Source organism: Harmonia axyridis, chromosome 5 (assembly GCF_914767665.1).
Source record: "Harmonia axyridis chromosome 5, icHarAxyr1.1, whole genome shotgun sequence".
Taxonomy (NCBI): Eukaryota; Metazoa; Arthropoda; class Insecta; order Coleoptera; family Coccinellidae; genus Harmonia; species Harmonia axyridis.
In genome coordinates, this window is record NC_059505.1 from 15,262,370 (window position 1) to 15,277,828 (window position 15,459).

The following is a 15,459-nucleotide window of genomic DNA, read 5'->3' on the forward strand; positions in this document are numbered from 1 at the left end:
TACAGTACGGACAACTTCCTGAATCTGGATACAGCCGATGTTATGAACCTATTGAAGTTATGTTATCTGATAACAGAACAGAACTTCTTCATTTTTGATGACGTCATATACACGATGAAAGATGGCTTACCCATGGGTTCACCATCTAGTGGTCTCATTGCAGATATTTATGTAGACCATGTAGAAGAACAAATAATGAAACTACCATATAAAGACAATATAATCATGTGGAAGAGATATGTCGATGATATATTTTGCGTTTGGACGGGGACAGACAAAGATCTCGACGAATTCTTTAAGATGATAAACTCAAAATTTAAAATAAAATTCACTCTAGAACACCCTACATCTAACACAATAAATTTCTTAGATCTTAAAATAACATTAAATAATAATAATGATTTTTCTTTCGATATTTACAGAAAACCGACACAAACCAATACCATTATACCTTATCATTCATATCATTCCCCCTCGATAAAAAGAGCCGCCTTCAACTTTTTAATTCACAGACTCCTCAACATACCTCTGTCAACCGAGGACTACCAGAAGGAAATAAATATGATATATCAAATAGGCAACGACAACCAGTATACAAGAGAATACATTGACCAAATTCTCACTTCTATAAAGAGAAAACAACTTTTGAAGAAAATTTACCCCCACATTGCAATTAGGAAACACTTCATAAGTATACCATATTACGAAGACTTACACCAGTATACCCAACAGATTATGAATAAATACGATTACACCATAATGAATAGCCGACACAGAACCCTAGAAAATTTATTACTGAATAACAAAAATAAGAAAAAAACCAGAAGAACAGAGTGGAGTATACAATATTAACTGCTCAGACTGTCCTGCATTCTATATCGGTATGACGACACGTAACATGAAAAAGCGATTCAATGAACACCAAAAAAATCAACCTAGATCTGCACTAGGAAACCACCTGAATGAGTCAAATCATAACACAAAATTTGAAAATTTAAAGATCCTACATAAAGAAAGTAATTACTATAAATTAACACTATTAGAACAGCACGAAATTTTTTTAAAAAACAAAGATATTCAACATTTACTAAACGAAATGTCTTATTTCACCATACGCGACAATAGTATTTTCAAATTAATAAATTCCCGCCAATAATTGTTCCAAAGATAGACATATGCCATACTACGTAAACAGACTTCCTCACTTTCGTCTAATCTAAAATCAACACAACCACGCAAGAAAAATTCTTCGAAGAATATAATTGATATTTATTGTCGAAATAAAAACTTTAAATTGCATATTGAAGATCAAATCGATGAATATATACTATCTATCATACGTATAATCCACCTCAATGTACGGTAGGTAATTGATTGCACGCTCTCACTGAGATAACCTCAAATTTTGTCAAATTAATAACATAAAGTTTCATAAATGTATATTTTCAGCTGGCCTGATGATGGTTAATATACCGAAATCGATTGCCAAAGATTAAATAATTCATTTCAACAGTGTGTTTTTATCGTTCTTGAAATTATGACTTAACATACTATGGAAACATTTATCAACAAAACTGAAATAGTTATTTATAATACAAGTGCAGAAGGCATTGATATTCTTCCACGAGTTCAAAATTCAAAAACGAGCCACGAAGTGGCGAGTTTTGGAATGAACGAGTGGTAGAATGAGCCTTCTGTACGAGTATTATACATTATTTTCTCTAATTCATTGCATTTTCATTGAAATTAATGAAATATTTCAATCAATATAATTTAGTGATTTTTGCATTGAAAAATGTTGGTTGGCAGAACTGATTTCTTTAAGGCAATTTGATGAATTGACAGATAAAGCCGTAGCGGAATGTTCGGAGTGCCAACATAGAATAATAAAATATAACCATGAAAACTGTGCGTTTCTGATATATTCTCGCACGATTTTGTTCTACAGGATGTGGAAGAATGAACGGAATAACCACAGAATTAGAGAAATAGATATTACACCGCATATTTCGAACTCAACAAATTTGTTATTCAAAAACTTAGTTTTTTACCTAAGTTTCCAAAACATGAAAGGCTGTGGTATAGATTTGTGGTCCCTATCTATTATACTGTTATGTTTTTGTTTTTTCTCTTCTCTTTTTATTTTTCAGTAGTTCTAACTTTACAAGTAATTACTATCTAGATGGTGTTTGTAAGGAATTCATTAAATGAATAAAAATTGTATCTGGAATTCTGGAATCGGTCAAATTATCTTCGATCTATACCTTTGGAAGATAGGTAGCTATGATTTTGATGGCCAAGATTCTTTAAGTCCTCACCAGTTTTCTCAACAACGCAAACGATATTCCGAGGACTGATTGGGCATGAAAAGGGGAAAAAGCAAAATGTCAGAAATGGTCACAGTAAAGAACTGAAAAGATTCGAAAAAAACCCTTTAAGAGGACATTATAACACATTCAATAAAAATATACAAATCATTCAATACACTTCAAGTACTTACAAGCTGACTGATTGTTTGTTTCTAAAATCATAATTGTAAACACTGAGATAAAACTCCAAAACTAATTGAATACAAGGATAACTAGGATAACGCGAGATACTGTTATTATATCTAAATTAAAACAATTCAGTAGTTAATATATTTCAAATGAATCAATTGCGATTAAATGAGAAGTGCGCTGTTTATGTTGATTTGAATATCTGATAGAAATGGCAACAAGAAGTTTGTTTGTTCGATTTTTTAATGAAGGGTGCTACATTTTACAAAAATATTGAATATCAGATCCGGAGTTAACTGAATTGTTTGTTTCTAGTTATAACATCTCCATCAGGAATCTTTCAGGAAGGTATTTCTCATATAAAAGTTCGGATTATAAAATATTTCAAACTTGTATATCTGAGAAGTATACTACGGTTGACATCTTCAGAGGTTTGGAGATGGGACATTAAAATCTTGACGCTGGATTTCTATGAACTGAATATCGATTGAAAAAAACGAAAAAACACACTTTTCTGTTTTTCAGTTCTTTGCCCAAGTTCCTTCGAACTGTGTATAAATAATTTGATCTAGAGAAAATATAATCAAACACATATGGGTTCATTTCTTAATTTTTGTACCTTAGAGCTTAGCGAGGAGCTTAGTGTACTATACAAGTTTTGCCTAGGAACTCGGTTCCATTACAAAGGTTAATGGAAATTCTTATAGGAGTAAACAATTTTCTCAGAGGCACAATAGGTGTCATGAAAGAAAAACAACTGGTTCTCGGTGGTTTACAAGTATGAGATGATGGAAGGGATAAAGGGTAGGGAATCAATATCAGATGATGGGGAGATCTGAGTCTGGATTTGTATTAGGGGCAGTTTGGATTCCTAGAAGGGGATATTTTTTCCAATCTTTTATTATTATTATTATTTTTTGTACAAGCCGGGTGCTAAATGAATTGTTTTATTATCATTATTATTGAAAGAACTGTTTGTTCTGTCACTCTGGCAAATTTTACAGAGGTAGTGATTTCAGCAGATGAAGTCATATATTTTCTTTCCTACTCTTCTGAGAAATGTATATGCAAGTCATCATTCAACATTGAAATAAAATTTGATTTAGATATTATCTTTTGGTTGATGGTGACTCTGATCAATACATATATGATTACTTTAGATTATGAAGGTCAAAGGTATCTACTCAATAATTTGAAGTAAAATTTATTCATTGCCATCAACCAGAAGATAAAATTATATTCTCGAACATTGTTATTTCAATTGTGAATTATGACTTGCATATCCATTTCACAGAAGAATAAGAATGAAGATCTATGACTTCACTTGTAGACATGACTACCTCTGTAAAATTGGTCAGAGTAGCTTTCTTCCTCTCAGTTGGCCTACGGGGTTCTCAAATAAAAGTTGGTGAATATACAAGTTTGTAAATTCATTGAGGTTTTTGTACTATAAGACACTGACCAGAAAAAACTGTATTACAGAATACAACATTTCGAAACGTTCATCTCTCTTCACGTTAATTTAACTATTCAATATATCAGCCGTCTTCCAATTATACCTTTTTGGATCATATATTTCTCCTTTGGTATGTTTTGTCAGTTGTTATTGTATTTCTGGAGAAAAGGTTTATCGATATGCTATTAGCACTATTGAAACGAACCCAACCAGACCTAAGTCGATTCAAAATACATCAAATTATCCTATAATTGAAACCTGGAACTTTCTCCTAAGGATCAACGATTAGACTTTTGTTGAAGATATCACCCGAACCCAAAATTTCCTTGTCACTTTCTTTAGATTGATGAAAAGTATTAATATATAAAGGTTCGCCCAACTTAACTTCAATCTGGCAGATCAAGTATGTATCTGGGAGGTAAGATACAATTGGAAATAAGTTCGGCTAGTAATGAAGTGATATCTTGACTACGAATATGAATAATAATTATATGTGATAGCATCACATCGCATGTAAAAGGGTAGATCTAATAGTCATATTGATAATTTTTATAGAAACGTTGAGCTGTGCATCAATTTCATGAACATGAGCACACATGAACAATCTACAGCAAAAAAACCCAAGGCCAAAGCTGTCGAAGTTATACAAACCGTGCTGGCATCAGCAGTCAGCATCCTATGAAGAACCAGCTAATTTATGAAGAATATTATTCCATGTCTTCAATTTCATACTCAAAATTTCCAAGTGGACCTTGAAATTAAAAAAAAAATCAAGTTCAACCCCAAGATATTTGGGAGTATGATTATGATTGAAGACAGAATTATTGAACGTTATTATTTCTCATTACCTATAAGGAGCTTTTCACTAAATCGATATAGCGGATTGAAGTCCATATCGAAAGATTTATGACACTTCAGTCATGAAATGACAGCCATTATGAAAAATCATTTCCCTATTGCTTTCCCTATACATAATATTAATAAAATGATATGAGTAATAAATCAATGTGGCCCAAATATCGTCCTTATTTTTCACCTGAATACGCTCAAGTGACGCCATCTATCACAATGCCTATCAACTATAAAACAGGAGAAAACCGTTGAACTGTAAATTTTCCGAACAGTTCACTGCAAATAAATTCAGTGCCTAAATTCCACGGAAGAGAGCGCTGTTATGCTGATTACCACTAGATGGCAGAGGACATGCTATAAATGTAATCCCGTGGGATTTGAAACTGCTTCCACTGATCGTTTCCGTTCTCATTTTTGCTTAGGGCACTGCAGATGTATGAATAATGGAGAGGGCAAGATCAAAGCAAAATAAGGTGAATATTGAGTGGGATGCGTTGTAGCTCATTTTGACACATAAAAGGGCACACTTAGTTTTTGATGGAACAATAATATAACGCTCAACTGTCTTTTGTATTGGAAAACCTGCTGCAACTAATAATCGATTGCACTTCAGCAGGAAGTTCATTGTGATACATGCAGGGTTGGCATCACTGAAAACTTTATTCTGTGACTAACAAAATAGGTAAGAATGGGGCGACCGCCGACCGGAGATCAATACGGTAGATAAATAGTGCCAACATTGAATAGTGAAATAGTAAATAGATATCGAATAAGTCTACAAATATCTACACGTATCCTCAAATATTCATCAAATCATATTATTCAGAATGAACTGAAAAATTAAATGATTCAATGACAGTTGTTACCTAAATAATCGAGTGAACTGTAAAATACTGTATTAATTATGATTTAAATGATAATATCATAAAATTTTGGACTCATATCATATGTTTATCAGATTCATTTTGCATCTTATATGAGGAAGGCAAATGTTCGTCCCAACCAATTGATATCACTATCTACAATTGGATGCATTCCAGCATAAATTGGCAGTATTCTCAAACTACCACATTCTCCTCAGTATTAATACAGCAAAAGTTTTGTCAGTACAGAACTCTTTCTTGTTTCAGAATATCTTTCAGTGAAGATCTTCTAAAACAATGGTTATAGGAGATCTTCTGTAAACACTGATTAAAAAATGATTTATTTGTTTTGTTGCTTATTTTCCCGATATTCCTGATTTATAAAGGTTTGATGAACATTTTATTTATTATTATTATTATTATACCTCAAAACAGGTAGGATGTCAAGATACACTTTGTATCTCGAAATAATAAGACTTTTTTTCTTAAAATTATCCAAGAAATCATATTTAACTTTTAACCTCAAATTTAGGAACACCCTGTATAGAAATAAACATAAAGGGAAAATGAATTCCCCTCACAAATTACATTGCAATTGAACATTTCTATATTTCAGCAACTTCCACATCTGCTGTATTGAGTAGTTTATTATAAATGATACTTGAATTCCTAGTCAAAAGATCGCCTAGTTGTAGATGACAGAACAAATATTGTTATTATGCCTTATTTTATAATAAACTTGGTCTTCTTTTGAATTTATTGAAATACATGAGGAGAAATAATTTTTTACTTCCTTACAATAATTCTATAAACTACTACTTCATAGAACTAGTCTGATAAAATATTGCTTTACAACACTCACGCTAATAATGTTATATTCAGTGGAATTATTACTATTACATCAATGTAATATTTTTGTCTGCTTCTAAAGCGTTCATCGAATAGATCGCTCTATACAGGGTGTCCCATAAGTGGCACGTCACAGTGACACCGGAGGTAGGTCAGCTAAAGAGGGACCTAACCAGCCTAACATGACCCCAGTAAAAGTTGCATGGTTTTCGAGTTATTACCAAATTACGTTTTTTAGTGAATTTTCACCTTTTTTAACATTGTCAGGGTCAGAATTCTGCTGGAAAGCTCTCGAAGCTTATTTTTTTTGTTGTAATGGAATCTTAAATAGTTATTTAAGATGACATGAGTATGATTCTGTCAAAAAGTTATGTGGATTTCCGTAAATTAATGGATAAATCTTGATTTCAATTGCTAGCAAAACGAGAACTTCGAGTTTGGACACCTGCTGTGAAAAAAAAATCCTTGAAACAAAACGAGCAAGTAACATAAAAAAATTGGGCATTTTAGGCAGATTTAGAAATGGTACAATACACGAATCTTATGCCCATAAAACTAGGTATTTTCATCATTTTACCGATGCCCTACTTAACTAAGTTGAAACTAGGAACCCCGCTATCAGGTAATTTTGCCGCTTGCTATGACATTACATTTGATACCGGGCTTTGTTATTATTTGTTAAAGTCACAATAGGGAAAAAGATGGATTAGGGGAAGCGAAAAAAGAATATTATTGAAAAAAAAAGGTAAATTAATTAAAAACAGACTTAACTTTCGATTATTTATTTAATTTTTAAATCTAACTTACAGTAAATGTTCAAACTGTTTCCCTCGGACTCTAATGCATAAATGACACCGTTTTATAAAATTACGATTCAATTTTCTTAAACTAATTTCCGATATGGTCCGGGCTGCGTCGAATACGCGTTCACGCAATTCTTCCTCGCTTCTTATTGGTTTTGCATACACTTTGATGTCATCAAATTAGTTTAAAAAAATTGAATCGTAATTTTATAAAACGGTGTCATTTATGCATTAGAGTCCGAGGGAAACAGTTTGAACATTTACTGTAAGTTAGATTTAAGAATTAAATAAATAATCGAAAGTCAAGTCTGTTTTTAATTAATTTACCTTTTTTTTCAATAATATTCCTTTTTCGCTTCCCCTAATCCATCTTTTTCCCTATTGTGACTTTAACAAATAATAACAAAGCCCGGTATCAAATGTAATGTCATAGCAAGCGGCAAAATTACCTGATAGCGGGGTTCCTAGTTTCAACTTAGTTAAGTAGGGCATCGGTAAAATGATGAAAATACCTAGTTTTATGGGCATAAGATTCGTGTATTGTACCATTTCTAAATCTGTCTAAAATGCCCAATTTTTTTATGTTACTTGCTCGTTTTGTTTCAAGGATTTTTTTTTCACAGCAGGTGTCCAAAGTCGAAGTTCTCGTTTTGCTAGCAATTGAAATCAAGATTTATCCATTAATTTACGGAAATCCACATAACTTTTTGACAGAATCATACTCATGTCATCTTAAATAACTATTTAAGATTCCATTACAACAAAAAAAATAAGCTTCGAGAGCTTTCCAGCAGAATTCTGACCCTGACAATGTTAAAAAAGGTGAAAATTCACTAAAAAACGTAATTTGGTAATAACTCGAAAACCATGCAACTTTTACTGGGGTCATGTTAGGCTGGTTAGGTCCCTCTTCAGCTGACCTACCTCCGGTGTCACTGTGACGTGCCACTTATGGGACACCCTGTATAATTTCGTCACAATGTATACAATGTTCGAATTTTGCGCCGCGAATGGACTCACACGAGCTATCAGCTTATTATAGTGGCCTTTGCGCCCTTGCAAACCATTTTTTTAGGGTTGCCATTTGCACATAAATGACGAACATTAAAAAGCTCATGATTTTATGTCAGTGCTCAACTTATTGATGGTTCACGATATTCAGTTGGATGAACTTTTGGAAACCGTTTGTGGAAAACAAGATTTAAATCCCCTTGAAATTTTCACAGTTGACGTTTTGGAATGTATCAGAATCCAAAAATTCCATAAAAATAATCTGTCAGCTTGTCATCGTACGCCTTCTGTCGTTCAGAGCTCTTCTTATAAAATATAGGTACGTTATTCGCACAAAATTAGGCAGAACAATTAGGTCTGATTACTTATAACCCATGAATTTTCGAGGTAAAAAATCAAATGAATCAAATTGAAAAATATATACAGGGTGATTCACCGCGATGACCTATTAGAAGTTTAGGCAAAACTAATCATAATTTTGTGCTGAAAATTTGAATGTTAGGATTTAGGATTTGAGACAATGATCTCCCTCCCTATAATATTTTCAGATCTCTAGAACTTCCGGTTATAACGAAAAGGAACTACTTCTTCCTTATTTTAATTGGCATAGCCAGTATATTATTGCATCATAAGATAGCTTTTTTATGATAATTTCAGCAATATGCCAAAGCTCTGATGCTTTGATAAAAACGCAACGGTTCATTAGTTAATGGGATTCTCACGAAAAAAAGAACTTGTGCCGAGGACTGTTTCATTTTCGATTCTGGAAATACGTAGTATTGAAAGCCTGTTTGCGGTTTGAACCAAAAATGTACAGGGTGTTTATCCAGAAGATCATGAACTTGGACAACTCAAATTCATCAAAACTCAAAATTTTCAAAATCAAACCTATATTTTTCATTATTATTATTCCACGTATAAAAAGCAAACCCTATACCTAAAATTAAAAGTTAAAGAGTTATCGAGGAAGAATTTCGAATGAGGAAAAATCGCAATTTCTGTGTGGAGTAGTCAGTGACTTCCGGAAAGCACAGAGAGAAACTAAAATTTGATGTTTCGATAATTAAATTTGACAATGAACGAATAAATTATAATCAAATGTCAAATTTTTTTATAACGAAACATCGAATTTCAGTTTCCCTCTGTGCTTTCCGGAAGTCATTGCCTACTTCAACCAGAAACTGCGGTTTTTCCCTACATAAAGTTCTTCCTCGATAACTCTCGAGGATTTTAGGTTTGCTTGAGTAACTTCCCTCTTTTCATATGTAGAATTGACTGAAATAATGAAAAATTTAGTTTGTAATCTGAAAATCTTAAGTTTTGATGAATATGAGTTGTTCAAGTTCATGATCTTCTGCTATGTCATATAAAAATACGTATTAGCAGAATTCATCATTAACTAATGAACCGTTGCGTTTTACCAGAGGTATGGCATATTGATGAAATTGTCATCAAAAAAGCTATCTAATGATGTAATAATATGCAGGGTGTGCCATTTAGAATGAGGACGCAGTGGTTTGTTTCTGGTATAACCGAAAGTTGTAGAGTTCCAAAAATATATTAGGGAGGGAGATCATTGAAATCCCAATATGCGAATTTTCAGCACAAAATTATGGTAACTTTTCCATAAATATCTAATAGGCTATCGCATTAAATCATTCATTATGTATGTGTTTATACATATTTGAAGGAATTGACACAGAATCATTTAAGGTCTGCATCTGGCTATCCTTCTGCTGAATACATAACTTTTTACCGCAAGGCTTTAGCTCAATTAGATATGTCTTCAAATATTTCTTTCGAAAATAACGCAGATATATATTTATTACCCTAACAACCAGATTTTGCTATATCACTTGTAAACTTGATCATTCTGTTAAATACAAGTGGACAAACCGAGCTCGCAGCCTCAGGTTCCAATTTTGAATGAATTGACGGTTTTTTTCATTTCACAATTTGATTTCTATTGAATAATATTTGAATTTGGAATATATTGCGAGTAAAAGTAAAATATTGTATAAAATTCGGAGTGTTTATACTTCGTAATGACCTCGTTCAGACCATCGCATAAACTGAATAATGAATGAACGATATAAATTCATGAAACTTTAATTACTTCAATTAGTTCCCATATTTGAAAAAAATCGATTTCATAAATGAGTTTATTGGTACTTCACATAACAACTTCCATTAATGAAACTAATAAACGAAAATGAGTGTGTGTTTCACCTTTCACAGAACGCTTGTCCATGTGTGAATCAGTGAGGCTCCCTTTGAAAATACGCAATTGTAAAATAGTATGCAAAGCTATCTAATGATGCAATAATATACTGGGTGTGCCATTTAGAATGAGGACGCAGTATTTTGTTTCTGGTATAACCGAAAGTTGTAGAGTTCCAAAAATATATTAGGGAGGGAGATCATTGTCTGAAATCCCAATATGCCAATTTTCAACACAAAATTATGATTACTTTTCCATGAATATCTAGTAGGCTATAGCATTAAATCATTTATTATGTATGTATTTATACATATTTGAAGAAATTCACACAGAATCATTTTAGATCTGCAATGCTATCCTTCTGCTGAATAAATATTTTTTTACCGCAAGGCTCTAGCTCAATTAAGTTATGTTTTCAAATATTTCCTTCGAAAATGACGCAGATATATACTTATAACCCTAACAACCAGATTTTGCTATATCACTTGTAAACTCGATCATTCTGTTTTCATTCTTCTTCTCGCAGTGCATCTCCTATCGGAGGTTAGCTATCATCACAGCAATCCGGACCCTGTTGACTGCAGCCCTGAACAATTGAACACTACTACAGTTAAACCAGTCCCTCAGGTTCTTAAGCCAGGACATACGGCGTCTACCAATGTTCCTTCGTCCACTGATTTTTCCCTGGACTATCAGTTGGAGAAGTGTGTACTTTCTGCCTTTCATTATATGGCCCAGGTACAGAAGTTTTCGCTTTTTAATGGTGTTAACTATTTCGCAGTCCTTCTGCATCCGGTTTAGGACTTCGGCATTTGTAACTCTATCAGTCCATGGGATACGCCACATTCTACGGTAGCACCACATTTCGAAGGCCTGTAGTTTGTCCATGTTATTTTTCTTGAGAGTCCATGCTTCAACCCCATACAGAAGCGTGGAGAAAACGTAACAACGCAGCATCCTCATCCTAAGATCCAGACCCAAATCCCGACTAGAAAACAGTTTGTTCATCTTCACAAATGTCGATCTGGCCATCTCTATCCTCGTTCTTATCTCTCTCGTTTGGTCACCCGACTGTTCTGTTTTCATACAAGTAGACAAATCGAGCTCGCAGCCTCAGGTTCGACTTTGAAACGAATTGACGCTTTTTTGTCATTTCACATTTGATTGCTATCGAATAATATTTGGATTTGGAATATATTGCGAGTAAAAGTAAAATATTGTATAAAATTCGGAGTGTTTATACTTCGTAATGACCTCGTTCAGACCATCGCATATACTGAATAATGAATGAACGATATAAATTCATGAAACTTTAATAACTTCAATTAGTTCCCATATGAAAAAAAATCGATTTCATAAATGAGTTTATTGGTACTTCACATAACAACTTCCATTAAAGAAGCTAATAAACCAAAATGAGTGTGTGCTTCACCTTTCACCTAACGCTTGTTCATGTGTGAACCAGTGAGCTTCCGTTTGAAAATACGCAATTGTAAAATAGCATACATTTCCGCACAGCGTCGGATCAATAATAGCCGCACTGTTGCCTTATGAAACGACGAGCCAGTTAATATTTTTCCGCCAGGGATGCTGCTTCTAATTAGTGCAATTAAATTAGATTTGCAATTCGCACTGATCTTCTGCAGAATGGAGGAGAGCAAAGTTGAGTGGTGAAGGCTAATTAGTAGGACTGATCTCTCCACCTGAATGGATTTCTGGAACAGCTTATCTTGAAATTACATACACGTTTCAGAAAGAGGAAATTGATTTCGGGGGAAAGTTTACTTGTTGATATCCTCAGTGACATTAGAACCGTTACATCCAGACGAATTAAATTTGCGAGCTTTATTTCTTGTCAACTGAATGACTATATAAAAGTTTTATTTTGAATGAACACTTTTTTTATCATTTTCTTTGAAGAACCTTAGTTATGTTCAAGGGCTTAGTTTTTTCATTTCGGGGGTGGGGGTTGTAATAAAAAAATTTTTTTGACGACATTGCTTACTCAATTCAAATTCAAATTTATTCATCACAATACCAAACTTACTCATATCTTCAATGTGAAAAAATAGGTTTCATAACGAAGTTTGAACCAAATTAGTCGAAATAAATAAATTTTTTCATTACCAATTCGATTGTTCGTATCTCATACTGGGTGTTCATGAATTGGGGTTACGAAGGAAAATGACAGATTCCTTGGATAATTTTAAAAATAAAATGGCTCATGAACATAAGCCCGAAAACGCTTTGTTTTCGAAATACAGGGTGTTTCTTATAGTTCTACTATTTTTTTGGAAAATAAGTACCAAAACTTATGATTAATTTATTTATAAAAGCTACTTAAGTGGATCTTTATAATAATTTGGATTTTTCTGAGAATTACTATAAAAACTGTTTGAATTTTTTTCTCGAAATCGATTGCAGATACGACAAAATTATAACAAACCGAAAAGTGAAGTACGGAATCAGAGTTTCTTTTTAAATTTTTCTGAACTACCAGTGGTTCACAAAAAAATAATTCTGGAGGAAAGAAGCGGGCACCTTTCCAGAAAAAATTCACCCTGGAGATTTGCATTCTAAATTAGGATATCTCAAGATAAAAAATTAAATTGAAATATCTATGCCAATTCAAGTCAACTATCTTGTGAAGGGAAAGTGCTATGAGAGAAAAACTTGAACTTTATCACCTATATCTTAAAAACAAATTGTTTGCGGACCCATGTTATACGACTTTTTTCTTGATGTGAACCGAAAAAACTGTCATTTTCATTTATACCTCCAATTTAGGAAGACCCTGTAGATATAGACAATTCAAAACTGATGTCTTCACAAATAAATTGCAATTTGAATGAAACACAATAAATTCTACAACACAGCTCACACAATTTATCGATTCGAATTACTCAGTTCAGTTCTTTAATAACTACAGTATTGAAATATTGTGACGAAAATGATACAAAAGAACAAAAACAACATGATTTTGCATTCGTCATCGGTATACACTTACCCGTATACCGATGACGAATGCAAAATCACAGACGGCAAATAGATAAAAGGAAATAATGAACCTTCGACAAAGACGAGCTCGTAGTGCAATAAAAAAACTCGTCTTGAAAGCGGTAATAAGCTCATAAACAGTTAAGGGGTCCGATTTTCTACTGACGTGTCGATTGCAAAGGAAAATAAAATGATTATTATTGGTTCATTTCATGGGGAAATTTTCGTTCTTAGTATTTGCGAGATGTTTGAAATTTTTTAAAATAAAAACTTAGGGGGGTGTAATTATCCCATTACCTCATATTTTTACGCCCTTGGTTCTGTTCAGTTATTGCCCCGGCGTTGACTTGTATTAAGCTATAGTTCATCGTAATACCTTGAGCTTGAAGACGTCATACCATATTGGTGATTTCGACAGTGGTTCAATTGTTGACTATTGAGAAGTTGGTTTATCCTTTCGCGAAATTTACCTTCATGTTAATTGTACTGCGTGTGTGCCTTGGAAGATCAACTGGTCATACGAGGAGTCACACAGAGTGACAAAACGTCAAGACAGGCACTTCAGTCAACTAGCTCTACGAGACCGTTTTGCTACTCGTCCAATAGCTTAATTATGGGGAGGAGAAGAAGATAGACCTGTTTCTATTCGTTCTGGTGAGAAACATCCTATACAGCGTGATTCACCGCGATGGCCTATCAGACGTTGGAAAACTAATCATAATTTTGTGCTGAAAGTTCGCATTTTGGGGTTTGACACGACGATCTTTGGTATATAGTTGTGTTCTCAATGACCCTGTCCTTAAATGATAACCCTCAGTATTGTCTGGTAACATGATTTTTGGTAGATATATGAGGCAGCTGTGAACGAAAAGTGCTCTAAGGGGTTGAGTATTTGCCTCCTTGTGCACTTTAGAACATGTCGGGTTTTTATATACAGGGTGATTCACCGCGATGGTTTATTCGACGTTTATGGAAAACTTATCATAGTTTTATGCTAAAAATGTGCATATTGAGGTATGAGACAATGATCTTTCTCCCTGAAATATTTTTAGACTTTCGGTTATACCGGAAACATGATACTACTTTCTTATTTTGAATGGCACACCCAGTATATTATTGCATCATTAGATAGCATATTTGATGAAAATTTCAGCAATATGTCATAACTTGGGTAAAAAATCAAAAGTTCATGCGTTAATGGGATTCTTATAAAAATATGATGAGGACAAAAACTCGCATTTTTTTGAATATTTCTGCAGAAAAAGTTTTTTCAAAAAATCTTTTTGATTTTCGATTCTGCCAATACATAGTGTTGGACTCGTTTCACACTTACATGGTTCGATTCGGTTCGGTGCGTATTCGATTCGTCTTCGGTAGCCGCCGGAAAAGTGTGAGACAGTGATACGAGATACGATGTGTGTTCGGTACCTAATAGATAACTAATAGAACCGAAAGCCCCCTCGACACGAATCGGTTTCCATTCGGGTCCAGAGTTCACAAAAGCAATTGGTCGTTTACACACATACGGTTTAGTTTCGGTTCGGTCATGTTTTCGGCAAGGGAAAATAATATGAGTGGGTATTCGATGATTCGGTCGTGAAATCAAACCTTATACTAACCGAGTGTGTGTGTGAAGAGCATAGACTTATTATCCTAAGGAGACGAAACATCCCAGTACTGGGACTCGCTTTGTTGTGAAGCAAACATTCACATTGTTTGGATAAGGACGGCTATAGTACAGTTAACGAGTGAGACAAGGATGAACAATTCTCTCAGCTTCGAGTCGGCAACACTGCAAAAGAATTATCTGTTGAAATTGAAAACACCATCCATGGGCGTGCGAAAATCTTTTTCCCATTTTATTGAATGAAATATTTGGGCCGCGTAGGCGAAAAGTTGGTCGGTATTT

General features: G+C 33.7%; 1 protein-coding gene across 10 annotated transcripts in view; it reads right to left on the minus strand.

Annotated features, from left to right (window-relative positions):
- LOC123680582 (cAMP-specific 3',5'-cyclic phosphodiesterase) overlaps positions 1-15,459 on the minus strand; it is a 447,060-nt gene that overhangs the window by 258,286 nt on the left and 173,315 nt on the right. The window lies entirely within an intron of this gene.